The sequence below is a fragment of the Anopheles merus genome, unplaced genomic scaffold (genome assembly GCF_017562075.2).
Source record: "Anopheles merus strain MAF unplaced genomic scaffold, AmerM5.1 LNR4000030, whole genome shotgun sequence".
Taxonomy (NCBI): Eukaryota; Metazoa; Arthropoda; class Insecta; order Diptera; family Culicidae; genus Anopheles; species Anopheles merus.
In genome coordinates this window covers 122,042-141,052 of record NW_024427610.1, presented here as the reverse complement: position 1 = coordinate 141,052, position 19,011 = coordinate 122,042, and the positions used below count along the sequence as shown (strand labels likewise).

At 42.1% G+C, this 19,011-nt stretch overlaps 1 pseudogene; it reads right to left on the bottom strand.

The window, feature by feature from the left end:
• Window positions 1-10,689: 10,689 nt before the first annotated feature.
• On the bottom strand, window positions 10,690-14,731 carry LOC121601131 (annotated as a pseudogene).
• Window positions 14,732-19,011: the final 4,280 nt, after the last annotated feature.

Genomic DNA, 19,011 nt, shown 5'->3' with positions numbered 1-19,011 from the left:
TGGGCGATTGACCGATGCTATTGTAAAAGTGTGGTTAAATACTCTTCGAAGTCCAAGGCTTACTTGAAGTAGCTTTGTACCATATGTTGTGATGGCACTACCATTTGCTGCTTCTAGCACTTGTTGTTCGGGTTTTGCAACTCGCCCCACCAAATTGTTTGGAAGGACGGACACGTCAGCTCCGGTATCTATTAAAAATGTGTATTTACTTAAATCGTCATGAATAAAAAGACGAGGAGAGGAGCCTGATAATACTCTAGGGTAGTCCGTCAATACCGTCGAATTTATTAGTTTTTTGATGTTGATGGATTCTGTTATGCCAATTGGTTATCTTTGAATTTACACGGTGGGATGCAATTGTTTGCCGCTGCTCCGTATCGGAAATGATACCAACAATTTTCATATTTTCTCGCGTTCGACGGTGTTCGCGATCGGCTTTCGCCTTGTCCCCGGTTGCGACTGCGCTGTCGTCCTCGTGTATTATTTTGTGAAACAAGCGACAAATTTTTTACCATATCCCTTAATTCCCCGATTTTTTTACGAAAAAGCTCATTCTCGCTTGGGTCATTGTGTTGTTGTTGCTTATGATCATTTCTATTGACTGAAAAAAATTACCCGATCGTGTGACCTCCCAAAGCCTGTCTGCAATTCGGAGAAGTTCGTTTACGTCATGCGTGTCAATTGCGATTAACGATACTTCTATTGTTTTAGGAAGCCGTGCAAGCCAAAGTTTTCGTACGAGTTCTAAAGAAAGGTTTTCAGAATTGCCAGCAAGTTGGACCATGTGTCTGTAAAAGTCGGATGGACTTCTGTTCCCTATTTCAACGTGGTAAAGCAATTGTGATAATCTTTGTTCCTCACTGATTGTGAGACGTTCTATTAGCTGTTTTTTTAGCGTTGTGTACGGCTGATCTTCCGCGGGTTTTGTTATTAAATCCATGACCTTTCGAAGAATTTCCTTTGGAAGTGTGCTGACCAAATACGAATACCGAGTTCTTTCTTGTGTAATTCCGGCTATCTTAAATTCAGCCTCGGCTGCAGCAAACCAGGCAGCCGGGGAATCATCCCAAAAGCATGGAAGTTTTGCGGAAACCTTTTCTATGGTGCGAGGGGGGATATTCGGTGTTGTAGCTGGAATCTCGATGGGCTCTAAGTTCTTCATCGGCGTACGGGATAATGTTTGTTCTGGCTGAAACATTTTTCTTTGTAATTAGGCTATTGTTACTAAACGTATGTTCGCTCTGATCCTATACTCCGAATTCACAAACGAAACTGAACGCAAAACGAAACAAAGAAGAAAAAATAACGATTACAATGGAACGCGCTCACCGATTTTGCCTGTTGATGTCGATTCGCTGAATTCTGTTCTTCATCAAAGAACACTCGCAGAAGACAATGGATGCTGCGGAGAGGGGGTGCGAGGGAGGCGCATGGGAACACGGCTTCCGATGCGCTGCTGCGTGCGCCACGGGAAGAATACTGCGATGATTGTATCCTTCTCTCTCACTCGTTCTATCGTTGATGTTGTCACCCGTAAGCTTTGCTTCGGTGGTTGCAATTCTGTGATGTGACACGATACTCGCGATGGGATGAAATTTGCGATGGCTGCAACTGATGACTGCATCGATGAAAATTTCCTCACTTTTGCAGTAAGTTGTCCGTGAAAAATTTTGACACCCGGTGGATACTTGGGTGGAAAAGGGACATTGATGGGAAACACTGTTGCTTTTCTACACTTTTGGTGTATGACGATCGCGAAGCAAAAGTGTCTTTACAGGTATAATCAGTTAAATGATTTTTTTTAAAGAACCGCTCTCTGATGAACTCGTGTCACTGCACTCACTATGTAACATTGACGCGACACGCGAACGCTTTGTGACAGCGTTTGACTAGACGTAACGTCACATGCATACACACACAATAACAGTAAATCCACTACGCACTCTACCACGCACAGCTTTGCGCATCGATTCTGAAGAATCACGAACGATTGCGGCGCGTTAAATTCTGCACCGTTGCGTTTGTGCACTCACGGGTAGACGTTATGCGCACGGTGGCTGTTTGGATAACCGTTGTAGCGAGAGCCGATTAAATGCTGTGGTTGGCGCAATAAACGGTCGAATCGAATTGTAATCCTGATGTCGACTCCGACACGTCAGCATGCGAATTCCCGCATGCGTTTCTCCCGCATGTGTCTAGGAGAATGCGTTTCTCCCACGCACCAGCTCGACCAATCACGGGCCGACACGTTATCGTTCGGCACGTGGCAAAGAGAGAGAGAGTGTGCTATCCTGCTTCCTGCGAGGAGCATCTATAAATCGATCGATCAGCGGATCGATCGCTCTCTTATCATATTGATGTCAACGCGAACGGAGATCACTGCAAGTATATTTTAATTGCAAATAAAACGTGTTTATCTTTATCCGTGTGTAAGTGCTTCGTGTACGGGTTCTTTCGTCGAAAGAAATAACGCTTCGTGCAAAAACATTTGGTGACCCCGACGTGATTTAACGCGAGTGTAGTGCTTCGTGTAAGTGTATAAGTTATCGTAAGTGCTTCAGCCATGACGACACCGGGTGATAGCGAGCACAGCATCGAGGCAGCGCGTCAGCTAACAGCGTTGGAAGGTGCAGTTAAGGCGTATTGCTGCAGTTAAGGCGTATTGCTGCAGTTAAGGCGTATTGCTGCAGTTAAGGCGTATTGCTATATTCCTTCGATGGAGCGACGGTAGAAATGCTCTGCTGCAGCTCGAAGGTCTCGCGGGACCGCATCCAAGACGGGTCCCCTTCACCGAGGCGTACGCGACGGCAAAATGCGTTTTGGCCGAGCTGCACCCGGGAACACATTTGCGACGCCAGCACTCGACGCTACGATGATGCCGGCCACTGCAAAGAAGAACCATCTCCCACGGCTAGACCTACCCAAATTTTCTGGATCGCCATCGGAGTGGCCCGCGTTCGCAGGGCGATTCAACAAACGCGTGGCTGGGTTGGAAGAAGATGCAGACCGCTATGCTTTCCTTATTCAATGCTTTGAATGGTGTGAAATAGCCCGTGACAGCTGCGAAGTATTTGAAAATGCTGGGATGACCTTCCAAGACGCGTTGAAACGTCTTGAGGAACGCTTCTACAAGAAGCGCGTGGCATTTCTCGGCCACTTTCAGCAGCTGTATGCGTTACCCAAATTGACAGCAGCGTCTTCAACGGCATTGATGCGGCGTATCGACGCCGTTGAAACATCGACATCGTCAGCGCGCTAGATTGCTGGCAAAATGGATCAAGCCGCGTCATCAGTGGAAGACGGAATGATAGTGAGCTTCGTTTTGAGCAAGTTGGACGAAGAAACCGCTGCTCAGATCACTCGCCACCTGGATTCTCAGCAGATCCCTTCGTGGAAAGTACTCCGCAACGAGCTAGATCAGTTGGCCAACACCCTCTACTACGAACCAAAGGCCAAGCCAGGAAACAATTTCCGGACGGAACGTCCCGCTACGAACCACGAGCGTGCGATGCTGTCCGCTACTGTGCTCGCAGAAGGCCGACATGCGAATATCGGAACAATAGGCAATAGGCAATGTCGCTCCGTGATCGCGCCTGCTCCGGTCTTCATCGTTCCTGAGCGGTGCTACATTCCTGCTTCGTGTCGCTCCGTGATCGCACTGTGCCATCCAGTGATTGCATCGTGCGACCTCGCACCTTCTCCGGTCCTCATCGTTCCCGAGCGTTGTTACGTTCCTGCTTCGTGTCGCTCCGTGATCGCACTATGCCGTCCAGTGACTGCACCGTGCGACCTCGCACCTGCTCCGGTCCTCATCGTTCCCGAGCGGTGCTACGTTCCTGCTTCGCGCCGCTCCGTAATCGCACCTGCTCCAGTCCTCATCGTTCCTGAGCGGTGCTACGTTCCTGCTTCGTGTCGCTCCGTGATCGCACTATGCCGTCCAGTGACTGCACCGTGCGACCTCGCACCTGCTCCGGTCCTCATCGTTCCCGAGCGGTGCTACGTTCCTGCTTCGTGTCGCTCAGTAATCGCACCTGCTCCAGTCCTCATCGTTCCCGAGCGGTGCTACGTTCCTGCTTCGCGCCGCTCCGTGATCGCACCTGCTCCGGTCCTCATCGTTCCTGAGCGGTGCTACGTTCCTCCTTCGTGTCGCTCCGTGATCGCATTGTGTCGTCCAGTGACTGCACCGTGCGATCTCGCACCTGCTCCAGTCCTCATTGTTCCTGAGCGGTGCTACGTTCCTGCTTCGTGTCGCTCCGTCATCGCACCTGCTCCGGTCCTCATCGTTCCTGAGCGGTGCTACGTTCCTGCTTCTTGTCGCTCCGTGATCGCACCTGCTCCAGTCCTCATCGTTCCCGAGCGGTGCTACGTTCCTGCTTCGCTCCGCTCCGTGATCGCACCTGCTCCGGTCCTCATCGTTCCTGAGCGGTGTTACGTTCCTGCTTCGTGTCGCTCCATGATCGCACTGTGCCGTCCAGCGACTGCACCGTGCGACCTCGCACCTGCTCCGGTCCTCATCGTTCCTGAGCGGTGCTACGTTCCTGCTTCGTGTCGCTCCGTCATCGCACTTGCTCCAGTCCTCATCGTTCCTGAGCGGTGCTACGTTCCTGCTTCACGCCGCTCCGTGATCGCACCTGCTCCAGTCCTCATCGTTCCCGAGCGGTGCTACGTTCCTGCTTCGTGTCGCTCCGTCATCGCACCTGCTCCGGTCCTCATCGTTCCTGAGCGATGCAACGTTCCTGCTTCGTGTCGCTCCGTGATCGCATTGTGTCGTCCAGTGACTGCACCGTGCGATCTCGCACCTGCTCCAGTCCTCATTGTTCCTGAGCGGTGCTACGTTCCTGCTTCGTGTCGCTCCGTGATCGCACCTGCTCCAGTCCTCATCGTTCCCGAGCGGTGCTACGTTCCTGCTTCGCGCCACTCCGTGATCGCACCTTCTCCGGTCCTCATCGTTCCTGAGCGGTGTTACGTTCCTGCTTCGTATCGCTCCGTGATCGCACTGTGCCGTCCAGTGACTGCACCGTGCGACCTCGCACCTGCTCCGGTCCTCATCGTTCCCGAGCGGTGCTACGTTCCTGCTTCGTGTTTCACCGAGCGCCCTCGCACCTGCTCCAGTCCTCATCGTTCCCAAGCGGTGCTACGTTCCGGCTTCGCGCCGCTTCGTGGTCGCTCTGTGGCATCCAGCGTGGTGGCATTTTGTCTATCGTGCGTGCGCCCTGCCCACGGGAGGAGCTAACGCTTACAGGTACGTCTTTGGGAAAAAAATCGTAAGCAACGAGAAAATCCCAACGTTCAACATGTCTTACACGAAATGTCCTTTGAAGTCAGGACACGAACACGACCACTTAATAGCGTGAAAAATTTGATAAGGAAGTCTTCTTCCCAAAGGGGGGAGGATGGTTGTCGCAATAAACGGTCAAATCTTATTGTAATCCTGATGTCAACTCCGACTCGTCGTCATACGAATTCTCACATGCGTTTCTCCCGCATGTGTCTAGGAGAATGCGTTTCTCCCACGCACCAGCTCGACCAATCACGGGCCGACACGTTATCGTTTGGCACGTGGCAAAGAGAGAGTGTGCTATCCTGCTTCCTGCGAGGAGCATCTATAAATCGATCGATCAGCGGATCGATCGCTCTCTTATCATATTGATGTCAACGCGAACGGAGATCATCGCAAGTATATTTTAATTGCAAATAAAACGTGTTTATCTTTACCCGTGTGTAAGTGCTTCGTGTACGGGTTCTTTCGTCGAAATAAATGCGGCATCGTGCAAAAACTTGCTGCTTTCTTCAAATGGGTTTCAAGACTGTTAGTGTGGTTCTTTGAATGGACACTGGCACAAGCAATAGACACTGCACAAAAGTAGCTTGTCGAACTCACGTGATAGTCTAACCAATCTAGTTTGATATCTTTCGGCGGAACTGGAGTAAACCAAAATTGTAATGTATGTGCTCCGTTATACTCGGTCGTTTTATCACTTGCGCACTGAAATTTTGTCGAACTCAGAACGTTTGTGTCAAGCTCCAGGCGTTCACGTCGGGGTCCCCAATGTACGATTCTGCGTATTTTGTTTCTTTCAGTGGTGGAACAAGTGATGTGATGTGTCCGAGCGTTCTGCTTTCATCAAGTGTATTTTCCAGAGTCCTCTTACAAACTAAAATTCGCTTATATTTATACTATTCGCGCTGAGGTGTCGAACTCGATTGAGCGTTTCGTCGCGCAAATCAGGGATGTCAAACCCAAGATCACCCGCGCTTTTCGGTCCATGGTACACTATGACTGGTACGATTCGGAACAGCACACCAGCCTTTGTTGTACCGTTATGGGCCAATAATTCTGCACAATGTGTCGCTGACGGCAAATGCAGCAATGCGTTATGGCGAACCTCGTACCCGTTTATCTCACATCGGAATCGCGATGAGCACCGTCGTAGGCCATGTTGGTTAAGGCACAGCTTGCATAATCCATGCCGATCTACTACATCCAAACGATTCTGTACATTCATTTGCTGGAACTCTTGACAGTGAGATTTTCGTTCTTGACAAGGGTAACGTCGTGGTTGCACCAGGGTTCCACTTTCAATAGCATCGGTGTGGTGGTGTGTTAGATAGCGAGGAGGAGGAGGGTTTGTGGGATGTTGTGAAATGTAATTGCACACTTCGCAGGCATGCTCCATCAATTCATTCATGAACTCACCAAATTGTTGCAAACTGATATGTGGAAGACCGCATTTGTATCGTGACCACTCCAGTCTCCTTGATGCTGGGAGTTTCTTTACTAGTTCTCCTAGTATTGCTGGGTTCTGTAGGTGATCTTCTAAGTCTGCTGCTGTCGATTAACTCTTGTACGATTAGGGCAGGAAGACCATAGAGTCGTTTCAACTTGATGATGTCTGGCACTGCGTTTGGCGTCGTAAGTTTTGATTGCACTGCCTCTCTAGCCGCACCATGAAGGCACTCTTCTAGGCGCAGCAAATTTTTTCTATTAGAGAATCCACAGGCTTCATTGGACTCATTGTAGCAGCTAATGAACACGGCCCAATCTTTAGGAGAACCATTACATTTTGGCAGCTGTTTTGGGTAGTGATTCCCTGCACTTAGTTGGCTGGGGTCAAACCGTTTCTTTCCACCATCGCGTTTTCCAGATTATTTTCAGCCACTCGTCTTTTCGTGACTGGTAACTGAAGCGTTTGCGGATGAGTCTGCACTTGAGCAGGTTTAGCCAAGGCCTGATTTTGATTCCTTACCCAAATTTTTACTCTTACACTTTTGCCTTTATGCCGGAACATTCCGAGCCTTCGATGTTGAGCTGCTCCTCGAACTGCATCCTGAGCTCCTCCTGCTTGAGCTCCATTTTGGCCATCTTTAACTCGAACTCCTTCTCGACCATTTTCTTCTCAAGTTCCTGTTTCTTGGCCAGGCGCTCTAAGGCGTTTCGCACAGACAGTTGAGAAGATGTCGATCTGGCACTTTCTTCACACACTGAACACAGAACCACTTTCTTTTCGCAACGTTTGCGGTGACGCCAGCACACCCGCAGTGGTACCACTTTGCACAACCATCGCACAACACCATATCGTCCACGGTGTTCGCCTTATCGCAGGCACCACAATCGAAGCGATTTTCTCCACACTGCATTTATATGCAGTAAATTAATAACTCGCGAAGATTCAAGTGTATAAGTTTAAAACTTTGTTCCTTCGGTAACAATTTCTTTCCGGGTGTTTTAAATAAGAAAGTGATCTATAACGTTGATACAAATTCTATATTTTAAACTTGTCCGGTCACACTCGTTTTTGCTCATGGCAATAATTTCGTGCCATTTCCGGTCTATGCCCTTATGCCCGACCTTTAACGGGGTGTACGACCGGAGGCTGGATATTGTCTCCTCATCTCTTTCGTAATGTATATGTTTGCCTATTTCAGTTGATAACAACATTTACGCCACCTAGCGGCACCTTTTCTAACTTGGTTTATATACATATCTTGGTCGCTAGGTGAAAGCAGTTGTGTTGTTTACATTTTTTCACGCGGCCAACACAGTCAACATAAAAACGTGCTAACATACCGTCATGAACACCTTCCTTTCTTTGACCGATGGATCATAACATTCCGGAAGAGCATACATTCGGCGACAGTTTTGCATACACACGCACACTCACTGCGAAGGCTGCTACCATATCTGTGTAATCCACAACATACGAAAGAAAAAACTTAGTGTAACAAGTTATGCTTAATGCTTAACACGTTCAGCACGATGGCAGACTCCAGGGACTGCCAGTGAACTTTCCAGTACAGGCGTCCTCCGAGTTACGACCCCCTCGAGTTACGACGATTCGCAGATACGACGATTTTGATTTTGACAGTGAAAAGTTGTCATTGAGCAGAAATTGATGTATATTTTTGAATTTTTGAGCTGATAACCGTTACACACAAATTTCCAAAGATTCCACAACTACCCGATATTGAATATCTATATCGTGTAAACGACTTTTTGTGTAAAATTAATACATTATCGAACATTGTTTCAAATAAAAAATACGATATCATAGATTTTGACTCTTCAACTTCGGTTATAAACTTTACATTGACAGATATTCGACATACGACTTTTTCGACTTACGCCTTGCGTTGGGACTTTTTTTCGGTCCCAAATACAGTCGTATCTCAGGGGACACCTGTATACTGGATTTACAATCAGATTCCTTTCTAGATGCCGGCGGAACGGAAAGCTGATGAAAAACAGAGTCAGGCTGAACGTGTTTATGCGAAATAGGGTTCTGCCGCAGTGGTGGATCTAACGGTAAAGGGACTAGGCGGTCGCCTGGGGCCCGCCGATTTAGGGGCTCCGTAGATCGCTAGTCTATAGTATGCTGTATGTATTACAAGAATGCCGTATGGACAGAGTACTAGCTACAAGGGCCCCCGGAAGTATCGACGTTGGGGCCCCGAGGCTGGCAAATCATTCGAACCCCCCCCCCACCACCCTCCCAGCAAAATTTTAGAGCCTGTGACTGATTATCGTAGGGGCCCCTACGGCATTTCAAATTTACTGTTCAATCTCCCTACAGCAATTTCAATGCCAATCCTCTTCAACGCGTCTTACCGCCTAGGGCCGTCGATACCCATGATCCGCCACTGGTTCTGCGCGTTGCACAACAAACCCTCCATCGTGAGCTAGCGATTCCGTAGTCATTTTTACATTGCAGCGTTTGAACTCATTGCGCTTTTTTTATTCGATTTGTGAAAATGCAACTTCATCGTCACAATGTTTGTTAATGGCTTTTTTAAGCACCACAGCAACTCATGAGCATTGACCACAAACGAGAAAGATATAGCGCTATGCAGGGAAAAAGCACGGACGACTGTTGAAAGCGATTGGCCGGCTGGTGCACCAAAACATCAAAATCTTCAGCAGCGCGCTTAGGCGAGGGGTATGAGGCGGAGCCAATGACGGGTAGCTTGACCAGCTGCTTGACAAATTTGCCGTATGAGGGAAAAAGAAGGCATGAGAAAATGCGCGAAAGGCAATGAGTTCTTCCGTCGCTTTGCCCAGCGGAGAACTACCCGCGACCCGAACATCCAACAACTCTGCAATATACCGTATTCACCCCAAGTCACATTCTGCTAGATTTCTGGTCACACAGATATTCAGGGAAACTAAATAGCAGACCGACTAGCCAACCTAATAACCCGGCCTGCTGCCATAACACTCTTCCACGCCGTGACTTCATTCGCCTTAGCAAAAACATCATTGCCAATAGCTGGAATGGTTATTGGGTTAGTAGCGGTCGCTCTTTTCTTCCATCAAGACCACAACACCACCATGCAAAGACCATCCATCACACCAAGACCAGCGAATTTTATCACGACTTCGGATAGGGCACATCTGGCTCACCCACACCTTTTTTTTTGCAAAACTCCAGCTCACAACTATCTGTGGCATCGACAGTTTCTGTGGCGTCGACATCACCGTTCACCACATCTTAACCGAAAGCGGAACGCATCACCTGCAAATTGGACCACAGTATCGACACCATCCTCACACCAGACATCGTTGCCAGCGAATATTGTTCAAATTCCTTCGTATTACTAACCTTCATACAGAACTCTTACCGAAAACAAAACCACATTTGTAACAGACATTAAAATCAACACATAGCATTGAGTAAACCGAGACTACTTGGAATAGGTAAATGCAAGCCTCAAATGGCTTGCAAAGAATAATGTTAGATTTGAAGCTTAAAATTAATAAACCGATTAAAATAGGTGAATGAGGCCGATCGGCTCAAAGTCTCTATAAAAATAAATATAAAAAATTGCTACCATGTGAAGTAACCTTAAGGTTTAAGTATTACCAACTATCCAAAAGCCCTCCCATAGTTTGTCTCTTGAAGGCCCCTCAGTAATATAATATTAAATACTAAAAATGCCTTAAATGTCCGTAATTCAAAGAAAACGATACAATACATTAGACGTTATAATGACGAATTAAATTTAATACTGAGTTGGTGAACATTTATGTTCTTTCAGTGCTAAATGGGCTATTAATGTAATACGTTCATATATTTAAGATAAAGCAAAGTTATTATATATTAGTTTGAAATTCATTTGAGAAATCTATCTATTATTTGTGACTGCAAAGGCTGTAGAGGGTAGGCTTGCTGACAGCAAATCAACAGCAGTAACTCATTAATATAATCATTTTATTAACGTTGCTGTTGCTGCTGCTTAATTTGATTTTGTTCATGGTACTGCTGCTTCTGCTGTTGCGGCGGCGGCGGCTGCTGTTGTCGCTGCTAAGGCGGCTACTACTTCCGCTGTAGCTGCTGTTATCGCGGATATTATAACTGCTGTTGCTGTTGTTGCTTTTTAGCTGCTGATGGCTTTGTTGTATAGAGTTGTTAGTTTCAGCTTGATTTTGCTATTATGTTAAATATTAATCCGCTTGAATTATAATTCATTTTAAAACGCATTCAAAGTAGTTTATGTCAATCCTATACAGGTCTTTTAAGAGATGTATTACGGTCCATGAAATTCAGCATTTATCATTATCCTTGTATGATGCAATACCATTAGTTAACTCAGCTGGTTCTATTGTGCAGTTTTCCTCATTTGAAATTTGACACTGTTTGTCAGACGTCAAATTATTCTGCAAATGATTTTCGCCAACTAATGGCACAAATGTGCCACGAACACTTTCAAAAGCTTTTCTGAAACCTAGCTTCGTATAAAGTCCACGAGAAGCGTCGTTTTCTGGCCTTATGACAACAAAGGGTATGTATCCGCGACGAATTACCAATTTAGTCAGAGATTGTGCTAGCTGAATACCGTATCTATAATACAATAAAAAATACATCATGAGTAGTCTATTATAAAAATTTCTCATTTTATCAATACAGGTACAGGATCAAATAATGGACTACTTGATTCTCTCGGTGGAATGATTTCAATCATTTGTGGGAAATGTGATGTTTCATGCATTTTGAGATTTTTGATATAAGTTATTTTATACTATGTTATTTCACATTCTTCTTCTTCTTTGGCACAACAACCGAAGTCAGTCCAGGCCTGCCTGTACCCACTAGTGAAGTGAGCTTGGCTTTCAGTGACTTATTGTTACCATAGCAGGATAGTCAGTCCTACGTATGGGGGCACGGTCTATTCGGGACTTGAACCCATGACGGGTATGTTGTTACGTCGTACGAGTTGACGACTGTACCACCAGACCGGCCCTATATTTCACATTACAACTAACTATTAATTAATGGCAAGACACTCATTTGACGTAACGTAAGCTTTTCATTTCCATTATTAGTCATTACGCTACGATACAACACATACAACGTTGTAATTGTAGCTTTAAAAATGGTAACTATTACAACAAATATTTTGGTTTGGCCAGATGCTCTGGTTCACTATTGGCAATCGGGCGTATTCTATTCTTATAATCGAGTCGTCTTGACGTCGAGTTGAGGATTTTTGTGTGTTTATTCGTATGGAAAAGTTCACTTTCATAGAACCATTCTACTAAGCGATTAATCGATTCTCATACAGTATGTTCTCCGTAATCCCCACTTGATCAAGGGCGAATTGTTGAATGACGTGTTGATATGCTTTTAAAAACTTCAGATTTTTGTCTCGGTTCATGAATTGATTATTACATTTCATACGTTTTTATGTTGCCAAAGAAAGCTTATAGTTTAAAAAATAGAAAAGTATTTAACTTTTTAATCAAATATTACTACTTTGGACCGAACACTATTCTTCGCTTCATTTTGGTTATCGAGGTGCGGGTTATCGAGCGGGCGGATAAAAAAAGTGATGATTACCTAGCATATACCGTATATGCTGGCATACCTCCAAAGCAAGGTTGCAATTTTCCCACAAATAATTTGAAATATTTCACCTTGTAGGCTAGGCATTGCATTATTTGAATCAAACCCCTGTTATATGTTACACATACCCTTTTCTTCTAAATTTTGGTTTTGTTTGCATGGAGAACATTCCACCATAATATGACTGCAAACTCCATGCAGCTAGTTCATTATCCGATTGATTAAACACACCGAAGCCTGGAAGCTGGGTAACTAGCTTTTCAAATAACTCTAAACTTTCGATATCACCTGCTGGATATAAATCGTGTATATCCTTTACGTCGTCGATGCACAGAGGTTTCATGATCACTTCATTCGCTGCTAATGGTTCTAGCACTAAGTTCAACTCATCGGGACATTCGTGTGCGTAAATGTCGCCGTAAATGTGACCCTCTAGTCTTCCATTAACTTTTTCTCGGAAAATTTCTTCCATCTTAAACATAATACCTACATGTGTAAAGTTCATGTATAGTGGACTATGCCATTCAAACAGAACGTCTTCGTCTTTAATCAATTCCATTCGCTCTAGTTTGTCCGGTGGACAAAAATACCTACACTTTCATTCGTTCTGTTATCCGGCTTGGAAAAAATAAAAATAATATTGTTAATATATGATTGTCTTGATAACACATTCATCAACTTATACGCTATAATGCCTACCGTATATGTACAACCTGGAAAATGCAAACAAACAGGATCTTGTGGCCATGTCTTTGCTCTGTAAAATTGAAATCGCCACACTCTATCATTCAGGTACGTCTTAATAGTTTGATGGAACTGCAATTTGAAAAAAAAAGATTAATGATTTATAAAATTTACTTCTTGTTGTTTCTAAAAGGTAACACACTTTTAAAGAGTAAGGAAAATATTTTTCCAACTCTTCCATCATTGCTGGTAGTTCAAATTCTTTAACGATCACGAAATTGTTTCCTTCTGGTACGATTTCCATCCTTCATTAGATTTTGTATTACGCTTCCGGTGTTTTTCTGTAACATGAAGCATATTAAACTATACACATATCAGCTTTAATAATTTGGTCATTTATCTTCTATGTAACATACAATAAATAAAATAAGTTCTTTTTATATAAACGTAATATAAGTATTGTCTTCCAGACTTACGTTAATGCAACACAATAAGCAATGTATTATTATTATTCTGTAAAATTAGCTTTGCTTACTTGATTAGCACTATAACGTTTTTGGTACAATTGAATTTCATATTAAGTGATCTAATAAAAAAACGAAGTGATCTAATAAAATTTTCTGTAATAAAATGACATCATCATTTTTCAAATGGCATAGTTCACCGCGACAAAATACAGCGAATCATACATAAAATGTCAAATGACATAAAACAAATTTATTTAAAAAAACTTCGTCATAAAATTATGTACAGCTTACGGTTTTACTTGATTTCATGAAAAATGCTGATGTTTTTCATTAACATTATACATCACAACTGGTAAACCATTGCCATTTACCTTATTCTAAATCAGTTTTGAATGCCCCTGGAATGCAAATTTAAACATTATTTTTCTATGTGATACTGTTTTTGTGTTACCAATCATTGTTATTTACTCCTTAAGATTCGCATGAAATATAGTGTTACTTACTTATTCACAATCGAGGCTGTTGTATTGGAGAATAGCTGCGTTGTGGCCAAAATGCAAATTTTCTACATTTATTAAGCAGATTCCAAATATACTAGACTCCTTTTACAATAAGTTACAATTCAGTGGGTAAAACACGATGAACTGATTTGAGCTAAATAATTATTATGTACTGTGAACGTCTTTCATTCACACTTGCTATATCTAGTAAGTATGGCAACATACAAAAACAATTCCCATCCTTAAATTAAGAAGGGAAAGAATAAAAATTCACTCGACTTAGACATTTGTTCCGTAGACACCGCCACTACCAAAATAAAAGATAATAAAATTATTTTAGCTCAAATGATGATAATGAACATTTTTAATTTGCATGGGATTCAGTATAGGTTTTCATTACTAACAAATTACTCGGATACATTTATTAGTAAAGTTGAAAGCAATAACGCATTTTGTCCAGTTACTGCAGCTATGTTTAGTTAAAATAATAGATTTTGAAAACGACTTAGTTGTTAAAAACCTAAACCTAATCATAAGTACAATACCGATTCACCAGCCACTTCCTATAGCCAAAACTTTAACTTGAAATGCACCAAAGAATATCTGCAATGCCAGGATGAAGGCAAAGCAAAAATACGGAATACTTTGAACGACACGCGTTATGCCTAGAACAGTTTCCTTTATTTTATGCGACAATGATGCTATTCTGTCCTTTCTCTGTCACCATCAAGCTGACTGGAAAACGGGTTCACGTTGAAATTGCGCAGACGCAATACAACCGTTACTGCAATTTATCGAGCGGTCCTTGTTGAATATGTCTCGTGCTCCCTCAATCATTGTCAGTGCTCATTGTCAGGCCGTGCTGTATGTTGAAGAAAATTTCATTTAAAGCAACAATGTTCCATGTGAAACAAATTTAATATTCCTTTAGACATTTCATATTGATATAGAGAAAGTTTAAGTATATACATTCAAGCCATATGAAATCTAAAAACATTTTGTTTTTACCATGTATTCATTTATATTCAAAGGATTGTATTTAAACTACAATTATTCCCCGCTATACGCTATCAATGCAGACCGGAGGCAATAGCGTATCTCGAATATTAGCGTTTGTAGAATTTCAAGGATTTCAGTAAAATAATTACTAATTTTCGTATAATTTTGCTTGAAGTGGTAGGTTTTAGCCACTAAATTAATTAAATTATCTGATTTTAAATGAAGATTACAATTTTATACCTTTTGAAATGGTTTTTAAAATTTGACCTAAAGGGAATTTATTTTGAATTAGACATTCAATGTGTCAAATCAGTACAATTTGCTTAAAGAACTATCAAATTTAAAACATAGCGTATTAAATCGCGTATATCGAAAATGGCGTACATCGGGGAATACCTGTTCAGTAGAGCGCCGTTTATCCGGGTTTCTCGTGACTTGACTTCGCCCGGACATGCGAATAACACGGATAATGAGTCAAATAATATATTTTATTACCAATTTATGAGAAATTTTCGATTTTTTTTGATAAAAATAACCTAGTTTTTATTAACTTCATGGTTTTCCCATAAGAATATTTGAAATTTGCCTTGAATTACCGTTTCTTTTGTTATGACAATATGCTCTTTTAGCCAATTTTTGAAATATTCTCCTCATAACGCAATGTCACCGGTTGGGGGTACAGTCGTCCCATGGTACAGTCGTCAACTCGAACGACTCAATAACATGCCCGACATGGGTTCAAGCCCAGAATGGACCGTCCCCCATAGCAAGGATTGACTATCCGGCAACGTGGTAATGCATAAAGCCTCGAAAACCTGTATAGGCCGGCATGTCCGCGTAGGACGTTACGCCAAATAGAAGAACGCAATGTCACCATTGTATTGAACTGTCATTTCACAGCACGGATAAACGAACAGCCGGATAAAAGGTACCTGCATAAATGGCGCTTCACTGTACTTCATACATGATTGAAACTGTGAAAATCTCTACATAATGTTTTCAAAACGCAAAATGCACGCACTTGACAGATGGATGGATGAGTTGTAAACAGGTTTAGTTGTCAATTCATTGAATGTGTAAAGAAGTCTAACTTATAAACTTTTAACCGTCATGGGTACGACCGCCTACCCGGGTAAGTTTTGCATCTTTATTCCAAAATAACTTTAGATTAAGAAGTCGTATTGACTTCAAATTTTAAAAATGCATCAGAAAAGATGTTTTCTGACCATTTGCAAAAAATAAAAAATATCGAAAATGTTTAAATATTTATTTTTTAAATTTTCGAAGTTTATATACCCTTCAGAAGCACAACCGCCTACCCGGGTAGGTCATACATTTTGTATGGAAGAATGATGTTTTTCGTGGTTAAAAGCGTAGGGTAACTGTACCAGTCTTCGGCAGGCTAGTGCAGCAGTTTCACAAAAACTGCTCATACGCCTACAAATTATATTATTTTTTCATGAAAGTGATATTATTTTGGTTGATACACTGTCGTTATACGTAATGCTATTTTTTATTTGCCGTTTCAAAGCCCTTTTTCACAAATATTCTTAAAAATGCCAACATTGGGTTTGCTCCTATTTTCAGCAGTTTGTTCTTATTTTCGGCAGGCTGTGTTCCTATTTTCGGCAACGTGAATACAGGTCAAAACATGTTTTAATCAATGGAAATATCTAGAAAAAAATCTTAAATGCAATTTAAATAAAAAGCACTTTTAATATTAATTTTATGTTGCTTATTTTGACCCGTTTTGACATATAAACAGAAAAATGACAGCTTGACGGATAGCGTACGGCACCAACTGGCTTACAAATATTTTTTTTTCTTGCGCCATTGCATTATTTGACCATTGCAAATTGGTGATGTTTAATACGGAGAAGGTCGTATTATGTGTATATGCATTGGATCTTGATAAAGTTTTAAAGGAATATTCAGCCAAATCCAAGGTGTGTTATTGTTCCGAGTTTCGGCAGCAGCCCACAACATTGCGCTGTCAAAAATGAACATTTACTGTGTACTTATTTTCGGCAGCATTTAAAGTGAAAAGTAACTAATTTATCGTGATTTTTAAATTTCGAACAAGATAGAATAAATTAAATAATCATACAATCATTATTATACACCACTTTTCCATTGTTTTACTGTTCTGGTTCTTTTTATCACATAAACTTGCCGAACTATTGGCTGACAGCAAATATGCCGAAAAAAGCACAAATAAGTTGTGCTTTTTTCGGCATATTTGCTGTCAGCCAATAGTTCGGCAAGTTTATGTGATAAAAAGAACCAGAACAGTAAAACAATGGAAAAGTGGTGTATAATAATGATTGTATGATTATTTAATTTATTCTATCTTGTTCGAAATTTAAAAATCACGATAAATTAGTTACTTTTCACTTTAAATGCTGCCGAAAATAAGTACCCAAGAATATTTTGAAAAATACACAATGAAATGGTATGAAACTTTGTATGAAAATAACTAATAAGTACAGTTTCACTATAACATTGTGTTTTGTGAAACTTTTTACCGCATTTGTGCAGAATTTCACGTTTTTAGCTTCTTCTTCTTCTTCTTTGGCTCAACAACCGATGCCGGTCAAGGCCTGCCAACACACTTGTGGGGTTGGCTTTCAGTGACTAATTGATTTCCCCCCATAGCAGGATAGGACAGTCCTACGTATGGCGGCACGGTCTATTTGGGGCTTGAACCCATGACGGGCATGTTGTTAAGTCGTACGAGTTGACGACTGTACCATGAGACCGGCTACCCTGCCGTTTTTAGCTACCCTGCCGAAAATAGGTACCCTGCCGAAAAGTGGTACAGTTACTCTTTATCTTTTGAATTACTTATTAGATTTAAAACTGTCTTGTAGGATCATAATAATGTTTTATAACTTATCGCAGTTAAATTATAATTTTAAAAATCCTTTCAATATTTTTTTCTATCAAAAATGTGTTGTAACTCCAACACCCCAACCAGCCTTGCGTATGATTTGAGTGGATGCTTATGATTTTTTCTTATCTTTCAAACGATGTATTGAAGTTAAATTTTATTGCTTGTTTTGTAACAATATATTGAAAATAACACTGAAATCATCTTGTTTTAAATGATACCAACCTCTAAAAGCAAACGAAATAGAATTCGCTGGCAGAAAGTTAACACACATATATACTTTTTTTTAAGTGTTACTGCCGATGGGTGTTTTGGAGCGCACCAGTGGCTCCGAAGCCGGCCCCACACCCACGGCTCCGGTGCGGTACGGATCTTCCCGATTGAAATTTTATTGAAAAGGATTTTTCTAGGCTATCTGTTAGAACCGACTCAGTTGAGTTGAAGCGGAGCTGGCTCCGGAGCCGGCTTCGCAATTGCCTGGAGCTGGTCGGAGCCGGTTTAAAAAATATGTATATAACGAGAATATCTTATAGATCGTTAACATATATTTTTATACAACAAGGAATTCAACTGGAAAATTTATAGAACTTATGAAAGCAACGAAAGTAAAACTTAGAAAAAATCATAAGCATCCACTTAAAACTTGCAGTCTGGCCGGTTGGGGTGTTGGAGTTGCGGCACGTTTTTGATTGGAAAAAATATTGATCGGATTTTTTAAATTATAATTTTACTACGCTATGTTATAAAACATTATTACAGGGTTTCCCACGATTTATTGGTCAGTTCCCATGATTTTTTGGTGCGTTCCCACGATTGTTTGATCGTATCCCATAGATTTTTTGTTCGTTCCCATAATTTATTGGAATTTTTCGATTGGATATCAATACAATTGGACCAAAAATTCTGGGAAACGGCCAAAAATTCGTGGGAACGCACCAAATAAATATGGGAACCCACCAAAAATTGATGAGAACCAGCCAATAAATCGTGGAAAACCCTGTATGAGCCTACAAGCCAGTTTTTTTAATTTAAAAAGTAACTCAAAAGATATACGCTTTTAAACACCAAAAACATCATTCTTCCATACAAAATGTATGTAGGATGGGTGACGAATGAACTACTCTGTGGCTCGT